This window comes from Microcaecilia unicolor, chromosome 7 (genome assembly GCF_901765095.1).
Source record: "Microcaecilia unicolor chromosome 7, aMicUni1.1, whole genome shotgun sequence".
Lineage (NCBI taxonomy): Eukaryota > Metazoa > Chordata > Amphibia > Gymnophiona > Siphonopidae > Microcaecilia > Microcaecilia unicolor.
Window position 1 is genome coordinate 136,753,516 of NC_044037.1, and position 20,669 is coordinate 136,774,184.

Sequence of the window (20,669 nt, forward strand, 5' to 3'; positions counted from 1 at the left end):
CCATCCTGGAGAAGTGTAGCAGAGCGTAACATCAGGAGAAATGGGAACTGGAGCTCCTCTGGTAGCCTCTAACCGAGGCGTCCCCCTGCCCTCAGACCAGGGGCGTATCTGAGGTTCGGCGGTAGGGGGGGCAGGGGCTAGAGTGAGGGGGCACATTATAGCCCCCCTCCGGCCACCGCCCCCCTACCGCCGTTAACCCTCCCCCGCCTACCGCCGTCAACCCTTTCCCCGCCTACCGCCGTCACCTACCCCCGAGGTCCGCTTCCTCCTGCCGGTTTTTTTAAATATTTACTTCAGCTGGCGGGGGACCCCAACACCCGCCAGCCCAGCCGAGGTCTTGTTTAAGTTCTTCATCCTCGTGCTGTGAAAGCTGCATCCTTCCAGTTGGACGGAGTCTGACTTCGCAGCACATTGTACGTGCAGGACGTCAACGTGCTGCGACGTCAGACTCCGTCCAACTGGAAAGATGCAGCTTTCACAGCACGAGGATGAAGAACTTAAACAAGACCTCGGCTGAGCTGGTGGGGGTTGGGGTCCCCCGCCAGCTGAAGTAATATTTTAAAAAACCGGCAGGAGAAAGCGGACCTCGGGGGTAGGTGATGGCGGTAGGTGGGGAAAGGGTTGACGGCGGTAGGCGGGGGAGGGTTAACGGCGGTAGGGGGGTCCAGGGCGAAATCTGCGTGGGCCCAGGCCCCTGTGGCCCCACACAGATACACCCCTGCCTCAGACTCCTCAGCATCTTTAATACAAATTACTTAACCTTCACCACTCAAAGTCTGCAATGCAAGTCAGCCCCCGACCACAACAAACCCAAAAAAACCTCCATCCCCATCAAACAAGGGAGTAAAGTGGTGGGGCGTCAGGTTGGACTCGCGAATCCCTTCAGTTCCCAATTCACAATCTGCAGAGCCAATTGGTCAGATGTGAAGGAGATCCATTTTTCCTCATGCTGTATTTTCAAAGCAGCTGGGTATTGTAGCTCCTTGTGACTGGGCAAGTCACTTAACCCTCCATTGCCTGCCGCATTGAGCCTGCCATGAGTGGGAAAGCGCAGGGTACAAAATGTAACAAAATAAAAAATAAATAAAATAGCATAAAGCAGGCTTTCTTGTCTATCAGCACTGTGCAGATCGGGTGGAATTTCCGCCTTTTTTCTTGTACGCTAGCTGAATAGTCCTGAAAAATTCTGATCTGGTCCCCTGCGTAGGTTAAGGACTCTCTTTTCAATCGATAGCCCTGCAGGATTTCTTCCTTATGGATATAATTATGAACTTTAATGATGACCACTCTTGGGCGCTGGCTGTTCTGCTGTGGCCTCCCAGTCCTTTGCGCCCTTTCAATGCAGAAAGGTCCTCTGCTGTCAGATAGCGCAAATCCTTTTGGGAGCCATTCCTCGAGTACAGTACCCAGGTTTCTGCTTGGTGAGCCAGTGTAGCTTTGAGGCCTTTTACTTCCGGTTCCCACCGCTGCCATGAATCCTCCAAATCGGACACCCGTTTTTCTGCCTCCGCGGTACAACTCACAAGGTCCGCTAGCAATCTATCAAATTTCACCAGCCACCCCTCCAGTGCGGCAAAGCGCGGTTCCAGCGCTGTGCCCACCGTGGAGGCAAGCTGTGTCAGCTGGCGGGCCGAGAACTCCGCCTCACTGCGCGGAGACCCGGCTGCCATCTTAGAATTGCTCCCAGGTGCCGCCATTTTATCTTTCTTGCTTTTCGCGCTTTTTCTCATCATTCCGGATGGCATGGATACGAGGAACTGTTCCATGCAAACTTTACTGATCCGGAGGAGTCCAGGTACCTTGTTGTGGCGTGTTTGAAGGTTCGTGGCGGGCAAGGATCGAGTGGGAACCACGGAGGAGTTCTAAAACATGTCTACTGCTCCCTCCGCATCACGTGACCTCATGCTCCCTGGATTTAAAGGATGCTTATACCCACATCCCAATACTGCCAGCTCACAGGCAATATCTTCGATTCCATCTGGGAACACAGCATTTTCAGTATTGTATGCTACCCTTTGGGCTCACCTCTGCGCCACGACTGGTAGTGGTTGCGGCGTCGCTGCCAAAGCTGGGAGTGCATGTGTGTTCCCGTATCTCGACGATTGGCTGGTGAAGAGCACCTCGGAGGCAGCAGCTCTACAGTCCATGCAGGTGACAATTCAACTTCTGGAGCTACTGGGTTTTATGATAAATTACCCGAAGTCCCATCTCCGCCCAGTCTAGTCACTCGAATTCATAGGAACTCTGCTGAATTCACAGACGGCTCATGCCTATCTCCCCAAGGCGCGGGCGGAGAATCTCCTGTCCCTCGCCTCCTGGGCCAGAGAGTCTCAGCAGATCACAGCTCGGCAGATATTGAGACTCCTGGGCCATATGGCCTCTACAGTCCATGTGACTCCCATGGTTCGTCTTCACATGAGATCAGCTCAATGGACCCTAGCTTCCCAGTGGTATCAGGCTGCGGGGAATCTAGAGGATGCAATCCAACTGCCTACCAGTTTTTGCAATTCACTCCACTGGTGGACGATTCGGTCCAATTTGACTTTGGGACGCCCTTTCCAAATTCCTCAGCCGCAAAAAGTGCTAACGACGGATGCATCTCCCCTGGGGTGGGGAGCCCATGTCGATGGGCTTCACACTCAAGGACTATGGTCCCTCCAGGAATCAGGTATGCAGATCAACCTCCTGGAGTTGAGAGTGGTCTGGAATGCGCTATGGGCTTTCAAAGATCGGCTGTCCTTTGAAGTTATCCAAATTCGGACAGACAATCAGGTTGCGATGTATTACATCAACAAGCAGGGGGGCACCGGATCTCGCCCCCTGTGTCAGGAAGCCATCGGGATGTGGCGCTGGGCTCGCCGGCACAGCATGCTTCTCCAAACCACATACCTGGCAGGTGTAAACAACAGTCTGGCCGACAGGTTGAGCAGAATTATGCAACCACACGAATGGTCGCTCAATTCGAGCGTGGAACGCAAGATCTTCCAGGAGTGGGGCACCCCCTCAGTGGATCTCTTTGCCACTCAGGCCAACCACAAGCTGCCTCAGTTCTGTTCCAGGCTTCAGGCCCACGACAGGCTAGCGTCGGACGCCTTTCTCCTGCATTGGGGGAATGGCCTTCTGAACGTGTATCCTCCCATACCTTTGCTGGGGAAGACTTTGCTGAAACTCAAGCAGGACCACGGCACCATGATTCTGATTGCGCCCTTTTGGCCCCATCAGATCTGGTTCCCTCTTCTTCTGGAGTTGTCTTCAGAAGAACCGTGGAGATCGGAGTGTTTTCCAACCCTCATCACTCAGAACGATCTGAAGTACTTGACCTGGAAGGTCATTTTCTTGGTGGCTGTTACTTCAGCTCGTAGAGTCAGTGAGCTTCAAGCTTTGGTAGCCCATGCTCCCTATATCAAATTCCATCATAACAGAGTAGTCCTCCGCACTCACCCTAAGTTCCTGCCGAAGGTGGTGTCGGAGTTGCATCTGAACCAGTCAATTGTCTTGCCAACATTTTTTCCCCGTCCTTATACCCGCCCTGCTGAACACATTGGACTGCAAGAGAGCATTGGCCTTCTATCTGGAGCGGACAAGCCCCCACAGACAGTCCGCCCAAATGTTTGTTTCTTTTGACCCCAATAGGAAGGGGGTTGCTGTCGGGAAACGCACCATCGCAAATTGGCTAGCAGATTGCATTTCTTTCACTTATGCCCAAGCTAGGCTGATTCTGGAGGGTCATGTCACAGCTCATAGTGTTCGAGCCATGGCAGCGTCAGTGGCCCACTTTGAAGTCAGCCACTATTGAAGAGATTTGCAAGGCTGCGACATGATCATCAGTCCACACATTCACATCTCATTAGTGCCTCCAGCAGGATACCAGACGTGACAGTCGGTTTGGGCAGTCGGTGCTGAAGAATCTGTTTGGGGGTTTAGAATCCAACTCCACCCCCCCCCCCCCCCCCCCCCCAGGCCCTGTTTTATTCTGTTCAGGCTGCACTCTCAGTTAGTTGTTCTTCGTAAGTCAATTATTGTTATGTCCTCGCCGTTGCAAGGCCCAATTGACCCTGTTTGTTGTTTTGAGTGAGCCTGGGTGCTAGGCATACCCCACATGTGAGAACAAGCAGCCTGCTTGTCCTTGGAGAAAGCGAAAGATACATACCTGTAGCAGGTATTCTTCAAGGACAGCAGGCTGATTGTTCTCACCAATCCTCCCTCCTCCCCTTTGGAGTTGTACTTCTTCCTCTAATTTTGCTATTCACTTAACTGAGCGGGAGCGGTCTCGCACACGGGCGGGAAGACAGCCGCACATGCGCAGTGGGCGTGCCCCGCGCGCAGGACCTCCCGCGAAACTTTTGAAGTTTGCTAGGGAAACTCTTCCGGTTGGAGGGGGCTGCCATGGACGTCACCCACATATGAGAACAATTAGCCAGCTGTCCTCGGAGAATACCTGCTACAGGTATGTATCTTTAACTTTATTCAATATCACAATTCCTCCTGTACAGCCACATAACAACTTTTTAGGGTGAATAGTGTTCACAATTATCGAACAGATGAGATAAGAGATTTCTGTTTTGGTACAGTATAAGTCATGACACGAACAGAACATAAGAAAACCTATGGGACTGCATTAGGGGCTTCTAGCTCATTTAGGCCCTCATGATACAAAGCCCCGCACTGTTCCGAACAGCGCTCTAAAAATAGCGCTGGAACAGCGCAGGGCTTTACTGCATAGATGATCAAAGATAATGCATGCAAATCTAAGCAGCGCAATTATCTTTGATTATCATGTAGAAGTGCGGGCGAATTGTGCCGAGCAGGCGCTCAGCACAATCCTCCCGCACTTGTTTGACAAGTCTGGGCTGTCAAAAGCCCAAATCTGTCAAACAGCCTGCCCCGAGGCCTGAACAACGGGGGCTGGAGGTCCGGTGGGTCTCCAGCCCCCCCCTAAACCCCCAGAAATTGTGAAGTGGCCGCCTCTGGCCAACCGCTCTCCCACCCTCCCACCCAGCGATGGGGGGAGGTGGGGGCTGGAGGTCCTGTGGGTCTCCAGCCCCCCCCCCCCCAAACCCCCAGAAATTGTGAAGTGGCTGCCTCCGGCCAAACGCTCTCTCATCCAGCGAAGGGGGGGTGGGGGCTGGAGGTCCCTTACATGGTCTGTTGCCCCGCCCAGCGGATCCCAGGATGCAATGAGCGGGGCTTGGCGCCGCCATTTTGCGGCAGCGACTGGAAGAGGAGGGAGACAGGTTGTGTCCCTCCTCCAATGAAAGGTGGGGGGGCCGGGAGGGGTGTTGTCACCACGGACCACCAGGGATTGAAAGGAGAACGCTGGGGGGGGGGGGAGTTGGGTGGGAGAGTGTTTGGCCGGAGGCTATCAACGAACCAATCGGTGAAGGAGATCTAATCCCAGGTGATTAGACCAATCAATGAACCAATCAGGAAATACAAAAATAAATAAAGATTATTAGAAATAATGGACTGGTTATGCTTATGCATGGTCCATCTGTATAGTCTAAACCTAATCCAGTTGGATACAGATGGCCAAATTTAATAGAACTCCTTATTACATTTGGCCATCTGTATCCAACTGGATTAGGTTTAGACTATACAGATGGACCATGCATAAGCATAACCAGTCCGTTATTTCTAATAATCTTTATTTATTTTTGTATTTATTATTTATTTATTTGTTGCATTTGTATCCCACATTTTCCCACCTCTTTGCAGGCTCAATGTGGCTTACAATACGTCATGAGTAGTGGAAATGCATGAGAAAGTATACATTTTGCAAGTGTTGTCAATTGCTATTGTTTTGGTGAACTAAAATGGCAGCATGCTCAGTCTAGTCCAGGCAAGCTCCACCTACTAGCTTTAGTGGTCTACATAGGAAGAACCCGTATCCTGTTTTATTCAACCTCCGAGAAAAACAGATCCTGCTAAGTGCCGCCCCCTGTGACGTGACGTTACCTTCCTGCAGAGAGGAACCAGTACGGGGGCTCGCCCCTTTTAAGGTGGACAAGATTGTGCGCAAATGGGAGGGTCAGGGAGAATAATCAATAATCTCTAGTGCTAAATACAATCAACAGAGAAAACAAAAAAAAATTCGTTGAATAGATGTAAAATGTCCGTATCTAAACGACTGCCCAAAAAAAAAATGAACTTTTAAAAGCTTTCTGATCGAATCCGGGAAGATCCCAAGGATCCCGCGTTATCCGTTTTTTACCTTTTGCTGGTTCGGGCAAAGGGTAAAAAACGGATAAAATGGGATCCTCGGGATCTTCCCGGATTCGATCAAAAAACTTTTAAAAGTTCATTTTTTGGGGGGCAGTCGTTTAGATACGGACATTTTACATCTATTCGCCAAATTTTTTTTGTTTTCTCTGTTGATTGTATTTAGCGCTGGACATTATTGATTATTCTCCCTGGCCCTCCCATTTGTGCACAATCTCGTCCACCTTAAAAGGGGCGAGCCCCCGTACTGCCGTAAATTTGATTGGTTCCTCTCCAGAGTTTTTTACCTTTTGCCGGTTCGGGAGGGTAAGGGAGAATAATCAATAATGTCCAGCACTAAATACAATCAACAGAGAAAACAAAAAAAAAATTTGGCGAATAGATGTAAAATGTCCGTATCTAAACGGCGGCAAAAAAAAAATGAACTTTTAAAAGTTTTCTGATCGAATCCGGGAAGATCCCGAGAATCCTGCGTTATCCGTTTTTTACCTTTTGCCGGTTCTTCGTATAAAAGTATATTAAGATTTTGACTGAATAACTATGCAGGAAAGTAAAGGTTAAATTATTTGAATATACATACAAAGAACCTCCATAATACCTGCACTAGATACAGACATTTTACAGCTGCTTTGTTCAACATATTTTTTGTTTAAAAGCTCGCTGCAACTTTTAAATGCCTTACAAGGTGGAGAAGAAAAGACAAAATTGAATATCACAAAAACAACTTCAAAAATTATTGTAGGTAGTAGAAACATCAATTATAAATTCTGTAGTTTGTGCTCATTTTTATTCAGTGTTCTATACCATACAGATGGCAGATTTCAGTGAGAATATTCTTTTTCCTGATCGGTTCATCTGAACTGATTGTAATATGCCTTGTGAAGCCTGGTAAGTCACGCCCCCTGGTCAGCCCCCTGTGACGTGTCGGTATTGTCCTCTGGAGAGGAACCAATCAAATTTACGGCAGTACGGGGGCTCGCCCCTTTTAAGGTGGACGAGACTGTGCGCAAATGGGAGGGTCAGGGAGAATAATCAATAATCTCTAGCGCTAAATATGCGCAAATGGGAGGGTCAGGGAGAATAATCAATAATCTCTAGCGCTAAATACAATCAACAGAGAAAAAAAAAAAAATTCGTCAAATAGATGTAAAATGTCCGTATCTAAACGACTGCCGAAAAAAAAAAAGAACTTTTAAAAGGTTTGTGATCGAATCCGGGAAGATCCCGAGGATCCCGCTGTATCCGGTTTTTACACCGTGCTGCCTCCGCTGTGTCCTTCATTGATAAGCATTTATTCTTTCACCGAAGACAAGCAGGCTGATATTCTCACAAGTGGGTGATGTCACGTAGGCCCCGGAGGATTTTCAAGCAAAATCTAAAAATCTCTTTAACGGCGTTCCGTCACATGAGCGATCGCACCGCGCATGTGCGCACACATCTTCCCGCTCGCTGTGCAGACACACCCCTCAGTTCTTCTTTTCCGCGTCTGAGGAGACATGGAGTTCGTTAGCGCTTCATGTTTTCTTCAGGTCCTCGGAGTTAAATCTCTTTTTTATTTTACCCTTTCGGGTGTTCTTTATTTTTTCATATGTACCCTTTCTCATGGCAGGCTCATTGTGGCTTACATATACAGGTACTTTTTGTACCTGGGGCAAGGAAAGGTTAAGTAATTGCCAGAGTCACAAGGGGCTGTGCCTGAAATGGGAATCAAAACTTATAGGGAAGCTTTACTTTTGTGGTGTTTCTTTATAAGTTTCTTTTTTTCTTTTTTCTTATCAAAGACCTTTAAGCAGGGGTGTGCTGGTAAATTGTTATCTGTGGGCTCTCTCTCACCAGCAAAGTAAAAGAGAATTCAGGAGGCCAAGCCCACATTTTGGGATCCATTTGTTAAAGTCCTGTGAGAGCCTGCTCCAGCACACCACTGGCTTTAAGCCTTGTACCTGCTGCAACCGGATGATCTCTGTCACTGACACGCACAGCTGGTGCATTCAGTGTCTTGGGCCGGACCATCTCCCTGAGAAATGCAAGTAGTGTCTCAAAATGACGAGACATACGCTACTTGCCAGGGATGCCCAAAGGAGATCAATTTTTGCGTCCGATGAAGACCGATGCACGCTGGGTACAGTGATGCATCGAGTGGGTCTCCACCCACCTCGGCGCCTCCTGCTTTGCAGGTCATTCAGGCGCATCGGCGGACGTGTCTTGGGCCGGATCATCTCCCTGAGAAATGCAAGTAGTGTCTCAAGATGACGAGACGTATGCTACTTGCCAGGGATGCCCAAAGGAGATCAATTTTTGAGTCCGATAGAGACCGATGCACGCTGGGTACAGTGATGCATCGAGTGGGTCTCCACCTGCCTCGGCGCCTCCTGCTTTGCAGGTCATTCGGGCGCATCGGCGGACGTGTCTTGGGCCGGATCATCTCCCTGAGAAATGCAAGTAGTGTCTCAAAATGACGAGACGTATGCTACTTGCCTGGGATGCCCAAAGGAGTTCAATTTTTGAGTCCGATAGAGACCAATGCACGCTGGGTACAGTGATGCATCGAGTGGGTCTCCACCCGCCTCGGCGCCTCCTGCTTTGCAGGTCATTCAGGCGCATCGGCGGACGTCAGTACCATCGGTGCCGAGAGCTTTGCTCCCTCTGTTATGGAGGTATCCTGGATTCGGACATCGGTACCATCGGTACCAGGTATCATGGGTACCATCGGTACCAGATGTCATGGGTACCATCAGTACCAGGTATCATCGGTACCATGGGTACCATCGCTACCAGGTATCATGGGTACCATCGGTATCATCGGTACCAGGTATCATCGGTACCATGGGTACCATTGGTACCAGATATCATGAGTATCATCGGTACCAGGTACCATCAGTACCATGGGTACCATTGGTACCAGGTATCATGGGTACCATCGGTACCAGGTATCATGGGTACCATCGGTACCATGTGTACCATCGGTCTCATCGGTACCGTCGGTGCCATGGGTACTATCGGTCCCATCTCTGCTATGGACACGCATGTCATTTGGCAGTCTGGTATCGATTCCCCAGCATTTCCAGATTCTGCCTTCGGCTTCGGTACCATGGGTACCATCGGGTGCCATTGGTGCTAGCACCTCCTGCGGCATCTAGCTTTTCACCTGGGATTAGATCTCCTTCACCGATGCTGCCTCCGGTATTGGTGTTCGCAGCCTACTGGGTCGATTCTCCTTCACTGGAGTCATCTGGAGAGTCAACTTCTCGACCCCGTGGTAGAGGTTACTGCGCCTCCATGTCGGACGGGTTTGGATCTGAGCTGCTCTGTCTGAGTTGTTAGCTCAATTCAATGATGGCTCATCTGATGAACATGAAGGCCATGGAGTTTTCTCTGCTGAGAATTCTCTAGATCTTCTATCTGTCTCGACACATTACAGTGGAGATTGTGAGTCAGCCCAAGGCCCCAGATGTTCGAGGTCCTGGACTATCCATCTTCACCTAAGTCTTCTACGAGAAGACTGAATCCCAGTATCAGATCCACGGGGAACCCAGTTTCATTAGGCCTCAGTTACCTCATGATTCTGCGGAGGTGGATTCTGCTCTCAGAACAGATAGGAGTTCTAAAAACTTGCTTCGGCGCCCCCGAGGCCAGAGCATACATACTTAGCCTCTTTTGGGAGAACGGCGTACCAGGCTGGCATGATCGCATCCAAAATCGAGTCCTGCCAGATCTTTATGAGCATTCCCAACGGAGCAGGCTAAACCTTTTCACCAGGTGGTCAGGTAGCACACGGTGTGTTGCAGGTTCCTGTCCAGGGGCATTTTCGACACTTGTAATGTAACATCTAGATTTCTGCTCTGGGTATAGTGATGCGCAGACTCTCATGACTGCGTGCCTCTCACCTGAAGGAGGGGGACTCAGCAGAAAATTGTAGATATTCTGTGCATACACTTCCTCATCTCGGAAGTTCTTTAAAGGGAAGAGAAGTTTTCCTTACGCCTTAAGGGGTCGTACGTATACCCCTGCTTCTCGACAGCCGGTTCAGGCTCTGCCACAGCACGCTCGTTCTAGTCAACGGCGTGCGCCTAAGCAGGCCCCTGCAGCTACTCCGCAAAAACCAGGGACGGGTTTTTGACTGGCTGCAATTCAGCATAGCCACCATAAATAAAAAAAATTAAAAAAAATGTCCGTACCGGCCAATCTGCCTGTCGGGGGGAGGTTTAAATTTTTTCCACCAAAGGTGGCTTCTTGTAACCTCCAACCGGTGGGTTCTTCAAATAGTCCGGTTAGGATACACTCTCAATCTGGAATCAAACCCTCCACATTGCTCACTGGGAGCTTAATTCCTTAGCTTCCTTCACAAGTAGGTACTTGCAGAGGAACTCTCCGCCTTTCTCAGCGCCAATGCGGTCGAGCCCGTTCCACCAGGGCAAGAAGGGTTGAGATTCTATTCCAGGTGCTTCCTTGTGGGTTGCATCCCATCATAGACATAAGGGGCCTGAACAGATATTTGGTTCAGGATGCTTTCCCTGGGCATCCTTCTTCCCATACTTCAGGAAAACGACTGGCTATGCTCTCTGGACTTACAGGATACTTATACCCAGTTTGCGTTCAGAGTATGTTTTCCTAGTGCCTGGCTGTTGTTGCAGCGTCTCTTCATGGACTGGGAGTGCATGTGTTCCCTTATCCCGATGATTGCTCGTCTCAACAGATTACAGCTCAGTAAATATTGAGACTTCTAGACACATGGCTTCCACAGTTCACGTAACTCCCATGACACATTTACACATGACATCCGCTCAGTGGATCCTAGCTTCCCAGTGGTATCAAGTTCAGGGTATCTAGAGGATGTGACCCAACTGTTCACCAGTTTTAGGAATTCCCTTCAGAGGTGGTCAATTCTCTCCAATTTGATTCTGGGGCGTCCCGTCCAACTTCCTCAGCCACAAAAGCTGCTGACGAAGGTTGCATCCCTCCTGGGGTCGGCTAACCAACCAAATTATTCTAATTCAGCTAAACAATCGGGTTGCGATGTACTCGATAACAAAGGGGTATTGGATCTTGCCCTCTGAGTCAGGATGCCATACAGATGTAGCGGTGGGCCCGCCAACGCGGCATGTTTTCTCCAAGCCACTTATCTAGTTGGCGTAAACAACAGTCTGGCCGACAGGCTGAGCAGGATAATGCTACAGTCATGGTCGTTGAGCATGGCTGTAGCTCGAAAGATCTTCCTGGAGTGAGACACCCCCTCATTGGATCTTTTTGCCACTTAATCCAATCACAAAGTCCCTCAGTTCTGTTCCAGGCTGCAGGTTCACGACAGGCTAGCATCGGATGCCTTTCTCCTTCATTGGGGGACAGGCTTTCTGTATGCGTATCCTCCCATACCTCTGGTGGAAAAGACTTTGCTGATTCTCAAGCAAGATTGTGGAGCCATGATTCTGATCGCTCCCTTCTAGTCGCGTCAGATATGGTTCCCTCTTCTTCTGGAGTTGTTCTCCAGAAGAACCCTGGAGATTGGAATGTTTTCCAGCTCTCATTACGCAGAGCGAGGGGGCACTTGTACATCCCAACCTCCAATCTCTGGCTCACACGGTCTGGATGTTGAGAGTGTGGATTTCGCCTCTTTGGGTCTTCCAGAGAGTGTCTCCCGAGTCTTGCTTGCTTCCAGAAAAGATTCCACGAAGAGGTGTTATTCTTTTTCATGGAAGAGGTTTGCCGTCTGGTGTGACAGCAAGGCCCTAGATCCTGCCTCTAGTCTTATACAGACCTTGCTTGAGTTCCTTCTACACCTGTCTGAGTCTGGTCTTAAGACCAACTCTGTAAGTGTTTATCTTCGTGCAATAAGTGCTTATCATTAACGTGTAGAAGGTCAGCCTATCTCTGGACAGCCTTTAGCTGTCCACTTCATGAGAGATTTATTTCTCCCCCAATATTGAGAGAATTCCTTCTTTGTGTCCGGGGGGGGGGGGGTTATTTCTGTTGGGCTTAGCACCCCCAATAATTTTGAAAGTTGGCTCTTATGCTTCGGACAAAGCCCCTATCAAACCTTCTCCAGTGTCTTGGGGTCTCAATGTCGTTTTCATCCAGCTGCTAAAAGCTCAATTCGGGCCACTGGATTCCTGCCATCTGATGTATTGGACCTGGAAGGTCGTTTTCCTTGGTGGCTGTTCCTTCAACTCGTAAGGTTGGTGAGCTTCAGACTCTAGTAGCTCAAGTGCCTTACCTTACTTTTCATCTTAACAGAGTAGTTCTCCGCATGCAGCCAAAGTTCTTACTGACGGTGGTATCGGAGTACCATCTGATCCAGTCAATTGTCTTACCAACATTCTTTCTCCCTCATCTTACAAGCCCTGGTGAAAGCAAGCTGCGCACTTTGGACTGCAAAAGAGCGCTGGCCTTTTTAAGTGGAGCGGACGAGCCCCCTCAGACAGTCCGCCCAGTTGTTTATTTCTTTTAATGCCAATAGAGAGGAGTTGCTGTCGGAAACCGCACCATTTCTTCTTGGCTAGCAGATTGCATTTCCTTCATTTTTGTCCAAGCTGGACTGACTCTAGAGGGCCATGTCACGGCTCACAAAATTAGAGCCATGGCTGAGTCGGTGGCTCATCTAAGATCAGTCACTATTGAAGAGATCTGCAAGGCTGCGGCGTGGTCATCAGTCCACACATTCACATCTCACTACTGCCTTCAGCAGGATAGCCGACGCGACAGTCGGTTTGGGCAGTCGGGGCTGCAGAACTTATTTGGGGTTTAGAATCCAACTCCAACCCTCCTAGGCCCATTTTTGTTCTGTTCCAGGCTACACTCATTTAGATGTTTCTTCTTCTTCGACACATTTATTTGCATACCATCAGTTGACACACTATGTTAGATCCCTGGAGCCCTGTAAGCTGGAGGGTGGTCACGGGCGTAGACTAAGAGCTTTTCTCGGGGATATCCCTGGGGATAGATTGTCCGTATCGGGATTACAGAAAGCTCTTGGAGAGCTAGAGGGGGCAAGGGACACGGAACAAGTTGGTCAGAGGTGGGCGGTTGGAGCAACCGCAGCTACAGTTGGATTTTCGGAAATTGATATCTCGCATTCCGCAGATTTCAGTAAATGCAGGTTTGCAGGAATGCCAGTACAGAATAATTTTTAGAGCATATATGGCTAAGAATCAAGTGTTTAAATTTGGAGGTGTCGAGGACCCGTTATGTTCCAAGTGTAAACGGGGAGAAGGCACATTTTTTCATTCTCTTTGGAAGTGCAGCATGATTCAGATCTTTTGGAAACAGATATTCAGATATCTGGAATCCCTGGTGCAGCACAGGATTCCGTTTTCACCCCAGGGAATAATATTGGACAAATACGAAGTGTTCAGAATTTGTGGTAGAGGGGCTCAGCAGCTCATACGCAAGGCCTGCATAGTGGGGAAAAAAATTATTATTGGCGCATGGAAGTGTGAGAAATCATCAGAGTACTGGCATTGGAGGAACAAGTTTCATGAAATCATGGTTATGGAGCGTAGGGGGGTGGGATCCTTCCCCAAGAGACGAAAGGCATTTCTGGATATTTGGGATCCATATATACAGTCGCTGTCACCCAGGGCACGGAGTTTAATATTAAATAGGCTCTGAAACATTTTTTTATTTATTATTATTATAATTTATTTATGGTTTGATTTATTTATTTATTCATTTTCTCTCTCATAATTTCTTCTTGCAAGCTAGGTGGTTCCTTATTGTGGAAGGGGACCCTTAGGTAATAGGCAGGAAAAGGGGGGTGGTAGTAGTGTAAGGTTCCATTAGATCCAGAGTTATGGTGGTGGGCCATCAGAGCCAAGGTGCACCGCTGTGTTGGTAACTAGGGGGGAATGTTTTTAAGGGGGGGCCTTGCCTGAATCTTATTTCAAGCAACCGTAATGTAAGCTCCTTTTGCTTAATAGTATATTATCAGGCTACGGAGTAGCCTGGGAAGCTCAGAGAGAGGGAGTTAGTAGTAAATTGTTGTGTTGGTATGGATTTGTTGTATAATTTAATAAAGGGGATAACAGGGAGGGGGAGGGTGGGGTAAAGGAAGGCTCTTAAAGAGGGCTATTTTGCAGTTGGTGTTGCAGAGCATAGTTACATACCTGTTCTTCTATATGGGAACTGCAGTGTCAGTGGATTTTATGTGATATATAAGAAATATAGCCTTAATGGAGGTTTAATGAGTAGTTGAATCATAAGGTAAGGGAATGGGAGGGAGGAAATATAAATTCATGATGACAATGCAAAAGAAGCATGCTGTGAAGTTTGACAAGTTGGTGTTATATGCTGATTCTAAATGGAATTGTCTAATTTCTGTATTTTGTTGATCATCAATAAAAATTATTGAAATTAGATGTTTCTTCTTTTCAGGTCAGTTTTATTCTGTCCTCGCCATTGCGAGGCTCAATTGACCATTGTTTGTTGTGTTGTGTAAGCCTGGAAGCTAGGGATACCCCACTTGTGAGAATATCAGCCTGCTTGTCTTCGGAGAAAGAGTAGTTACTTACCTGTAACAGGTGTTCTCCGAAGACAGCAGGCTGCATATTCTCACAAACCCTCCCACTTCCCCTTTTGGAGTTGTCTCCTTCATCTTTTGGATTTAACTGAGGGGCGTGTCCTCATGGCGAGCGGGAAGATGTGTGCGCACATGCGCTGTGCGATCGCTCGCGCGATGGAACGCCGTTAAAGAGATTTTTAGATTTTGCTTGAAAATCCTCCGGGGCCGACGTGACGTCACCCACTTGTGAGAATATGCAGCCTGCTGTCTTCAGAGAACACCTATTACAGGTAAGTAACTACTCTTTACTCACGATCAGCTGTTCGGAGGTGTGCCCCAGGGCACAGGGACTCTGGCTGCTCCCGGAGTGGACGCTGGCTGCTCCCACTGCGGCCGTTGTGAGCGGTATGGAACCATGGAGACTGACCTCTTGCTGCCTAGGTCTTCGCGTTGTTCCTCGAGGTTGCTGTCGGGGATGCTCCTCTCATCTGCCCACCCGGCTCTGCAGCAGCGTGTGCGGCGCTCCCCTCTCTCTACCTCTCCCTGCAGCCACAGGCGGCCGGCCAGCGCTTTCGTTGTGCAGCGTGGGTAGGGGTGCTGCTGCCACGCCGGCGATGACAGGGGGTGTGGGAGGGTGCCAATGTCCGGTCCGCGGTTGCGCTGTGACTCTGAGGCTGGGATGAAGCTGCGGTCTGCACTCAACGCCGACCTGGACCAGGGAGAATGCTCATGGGAAGCACTTGAGTTGTCTTGGGTTTGTGGCGCCTTCGATCCAGATCCCAGGTGAGACCGTCCGTCCGGCAGTGCGGATGGGCGCCGAGGTCCAGTCAGGGTAGCGTCGCGGGCCCTGAAGTAGGGAGGAAAGTTGCGATCGACTCTCAGCACCGACCATGTTCGGGGAGGATGCCCATGTGATGCACGGGAGATGTACTGGGTTCAGCGGCGCCTTCCCCTAACTCCCGGGTGAGTTCCCTAAGCATGTGGGATCACTTAGGAAAAGGAAGAGTTAGGAGTTACAGAGGATAGGCAGACTGGATGGGTAATTTTTCCCTTTATGTGCCATCATGTTTCTATGTGTCTACGTTTCTATCACATCGAATGAAATGGTCCCCCCCCCCCCCCCCCCCTTACTTCGATGTATCACTGGTGCACCTTTCCACTAGCCTTAGAAAGTGACATTTTTTCTACAATAGGTGGCAGAAAACATTTGGAGCTCTCACCATTTTTCAGGAGAAAGTAAAAATATTACAGGTGCAGTTTGACATTACCACCAGTTCCTCAACCAAGCCTACATAGCTTCCGTTTACATATGGGATACCTCACTCTGAGGCTCCAGGGTAGCCTTGATCCAGACTTGAAAGCAGCATTTCTGGTCAGCTAAGGCAAACCTCACCTCCAACAGTACAATGGCCAGAGTCTGACACATACACATCAGCAGACAGAATTGCAAAGGGAATCCACTGTACAGCAGAAGAACATGAGTAGTGGAGGGATACAGATGAAGTCATAGCATTAACAGGGATAGCAGAGAGGGGTGGGACAGGTGAGCCATATGCTGACCTAGGTTGACAAATGTCACACCCTACCCTACCCACATGATACAGCTCTGGGGGCCACATACTGTGCATCTGCTCTATGGCTAGGAGAACAATATTTTACAGGGAGAGGGACATCCTGCAGCCGCACCTCTTGTTATGATTACTGCAATACTGCGGTAGTGAACCCTTGTGCCTTGACAGAGCACGGTGGACTGAAGAGGAGCGCCAAACTCAGGCAGCCGGACAACCCCTAGCTTCACCTGGGGAGCGACCACCGTTCCCCGGGAGTTGAGCCCCCAGGTGCAGTTGGTCACCAGGACTTCTGAATACGAGCGGGGTTGCATGTGGCAGGCAGCAAAGCTGAGAATAGTCGGGTCCAATCCAAGAGTAAGGGCATGCAGCAGAACAGAGTCAGGTCCGGTCCAATCAGGGCAGACAGCAAAGTGGACAGCAGAGGGTACAATCACAAGCACCAAACCTCTATAACGATAGAAGCCGAAGCAAAGTATGAAGGAGACTGTGGCTCTTAAATAGTCCCCTCATCGGCAGTAACTCCAGTCAGCTGGAGAGAACAGCCCTGGGTTAGTTGGCTGCTGGAGAGGGGTGGAGCAGCAGCGAGAGACGGCCAATCCCGCACAACCAGGTGAGGCAAAAGATCCGTGCCGGAAGGAAGTCCCACCTCCTGGACGCTGACAGTCCACGTGGCCGGCCTCCAGGGCCGAACCAAAATGGCCGGGCCACGCTATTGAAGTGAGCCTGACTGATGCCGATAGCCAACCTGACCGGCCACCCCGGCCACTTCAGTATGGCCGGCCATCGAGACCTGGACCGAACATGACCGACGCCGACAGCCCGCATGGCCAGCCACCGCTACTGAGAAAGCGGTTCGAAGACGACACGGCCGTGCGGGCCGCACTACAGGTGAGGAATGTAACACCTCTAAACCTTCCAAATGTGGAATTGGTCAATACATTCAGGTGTCTGTGGAGAGGGATCACCATCCTCTCTGTAACCATTAGCAGACGTGACTGACCCAGCAGCTACCATAACACTCCGCAGGAATGCCCTCACCACCACCACCATCCTGTACTATTTAATGTTAGCGTCCTCCATTGACTAATGGCATCACTTGCACATTTGGAATTCAAACACTGTTTCTTTGCTTGTTTGAAACTGCTTTTGCCTGCTTTGCTTTCCTGCTCACCTGCTGTGAAATCCTGCCCACCCGGCATCCCTTGTGAGTGATGTCTTTTGTGCCATCCGCCTACATTTACTGTTTGTTTTCTTGTTTGAACTGCTTGCACTTCTCTTTCTAATTTTTGTTGTGTGTTTTCCAGACCTCCAATATTGCCTGCTTTGCTTTCCTGATCTCCTGCTGTGAAATCCTGCTCACCCAACATCCCTTGTGAGTGAAGTCTTCAACCGCCAATATTTGTCTCTGTGGCAACCACGCCTCAGTAGCACATGTCTGCGCACAAGGAGCAGGTCATGCTCTTTGGACGAGCTCCTTGGGGTGACTCCTGGGTGACAAAATCTAGGTAGCCTCTAGTGGAGGAGTGGCCTAGTGGTTAGGGTGGTGGACTTTGGTCCTGGGGAACTGAGGAACTGAGTTCAATTCCCACTTCAAGCACAGGCGCTCCTTGTGACTCTGGGCAAGTCACTTAACCCTCCATTGCCCCATGTAAGCCGCATTGAGCCTGCCATGAGTGGGAAAGCGCGGGGTACAAATGTAACAAAAAATATAAAAAAAAATTCCATTGTATCATACATCTTTATTATAGTTTGGTGCCTTGCTACTGGTCTACTTACCTACAACCTGCTGGTTTCCTTGATGGCTCACATACCAGTTGTTTGGGGCTTCTGTCCCTCTCGTAATCCAGTATTTCTTCCATTAATCCACCCTTGTATTTTGACTCCATGTTTACCTCTGTCAGCTTCCACTAATCTGACTATCCCCGCTCAACCCAAGAGCAATCAGCTTCCGGCTACTATTCTCACTCTGTCATTGCTCCTTCTAAACTGCCGCTTTCTTCGTGCAAAAACTACCTCACTTAATTATATCTTACTCACTCATCCCACTCCCTTTTCTTTGTTACTGAAACATTGCTCCGGGAGGGTGAGGACGGTTTTCTCCCTCAATGTCTTCCCCTTGACTATTCTGCTTTCTCTACACCCTCTAAAGAAGGGTGGTGGCCTTGCTCTGCTTGCCCCCTCTTCAATACCAATTTACCCTATAGCTCTAGATAGCTCCCCCCCCTCCCCCCAATTTCTGAAGTACTCCTTTTGAAACTTGATACTTCTCCTAATATGTACTTTCCTTTGGTTTTTCTTCCTCCTGCTCCACATCTGTCGATTCAAGAGATATTTTTGTCTTTTATTTCTGACATCTCGGTATGATATCCACGTCTTTATTAGGTGTATTTAATGTCCATTTTGACCTCCTCTTCACCCTTTGATAGGCAACTCTGTTCTTTATTTAATGATTTGGGTCTTTTCCACATATGCTTCTACTCACTTGACAGGCCATATTTTAGATCTAGTCCTATGTCACGGTTTTGATCCATGTTCTATTTCTGATTTTCTTACACACCATATCCTTGGACTGATCACTATCTAATGTCTTTTCACTTAACCATTCCCCTATCCTCTTCTTCCCCATCTACCCTTTTTTCTTCTCGTTCCTGCCTACCTCTTAAACGTGACCTGTCTTCTCTACCGCCTTTATTTTCAGTGTTTCCATCTGAATTTGTCTCTCTTCTTCTTGAAGAACAAGTTTCTGTCTGGAACTCGACCCTACAATCAGTACTTGTTACGCCAATTGCTTTCTATGATCTTTCTTCCCAACGCCGCTCTTAGCCCTGGTATAGGGGTGATTTTCGGCTCCTGAAATGTCAGGTGAGGAGGGCTGAACAAATTTGGAGAAATACCTGGAATCCAGCATCCCTCCAGACCTTTACAACACTCCTGAAATGCTATTGTTCCACAATGAAGACCGCAAAATCGCAATATTATTCTGATGTGATCACTAGATCTGCTAATCAACCACATCAATTGTACTTGATAGTATCCAGGCTAACCACTTTGACTCATGATACTGTTCCAACAATTCTTTTCATCCAAGATTTTGCTACTTCTTTCTCCTTGAAAGTTCAGGCTTTACGATCCTATTTTCTTTCGTCCCCACCCCTTGTCTTCCTGGAATAGCCCTCCCTCCTGTTTCTCCTCAAGAATCCTCCATTCCTCATTCCCATTGTTGGGCTCATTTCAATATTCCTTCCCTAATGTAATTTGATAAAATTGTACAGTCTTCTAAGGAGACAACTTGCCCACTGGAGACTGGACCCTGTTCCATCTCACTGGCTGTTACTTTCCAGCACATGGTCTCAGCTCTTTGTCATACTCTTTGATCACTATAGCCTTACCTCTGGGATTGTCCCCTCCTATTGGAAGTTCACTTTGGTTCGACCTCTGTTAAAAAATCAGACACTTGAGCCATCCATTCAAAGTAATTATCACCCAATTTGAACTTACCTTTTCTCAGTAAACTACTAGAATGCTTTATCTTCAGACAACTTACAGATCATCTTGAAGGTTCAAACATTCTCCACCCTTCTTGATTTTTTTTTGTCCATAATATTCCACTGAAACTATTATTGCTTCTTTGCTGAACGATTCCCATACTACTATTGAACAGGGTAAGGCTTTACTGTTTGGTTTCATTAGATCTCTCTTCTACCTGTGAATTAGTTAGTCATTCCCTGTTATTGTCATGACTTTCCTCTTGGGCATCTCTGGTACTGTATTCCATTGGTTTCAATCATTCTTCACAGGCCTTTCCTTCCAAGTGTTCCCTCTCATTCTCCCTTTCTGACCCTATGCCCCTGGATTGTGGTGTCCCCCAGGGAGACAGAGCCTCTCCTATTTTTTTAATGTTTTCCTTAGCCCTCTGGCATCCTTGATTCAGGAGTTTCGTGTGAAATGCTATATTTATGCAGACGGTATCCTATTAGTGATCCCTTCAAGATCCATATAATCCTGACCTTACCAACTTGCAAAGATGCTTAAATTCAGTTTCTTCTTGGCTAGTATCTCATTGTCTCCACCTTAATCAGCAAAAAATGTCAGCAATTTGGTTTACTGGACACCGTTCTGCACTTTCTATTGCACCTTCAATTGCATCTTCTATTGATTCTGTTCCTATCCATCTACTGGATTCCATTAAATATCTGGGCGTTCTCTTTGAAACCACACTAACTTCTCTACACACATCTCTACAGCTGTTAGGAAATGTTTATATTCCTTGCATCAAGTTCGCATCTCTCCACCAATTTCTGAGTAACGAAAGCTGTGCCACCTTACTATATTCTCTGGTTGCCATGAAATTGGACTACTGTAACATTTATGCATGTCTCTCCATAAGT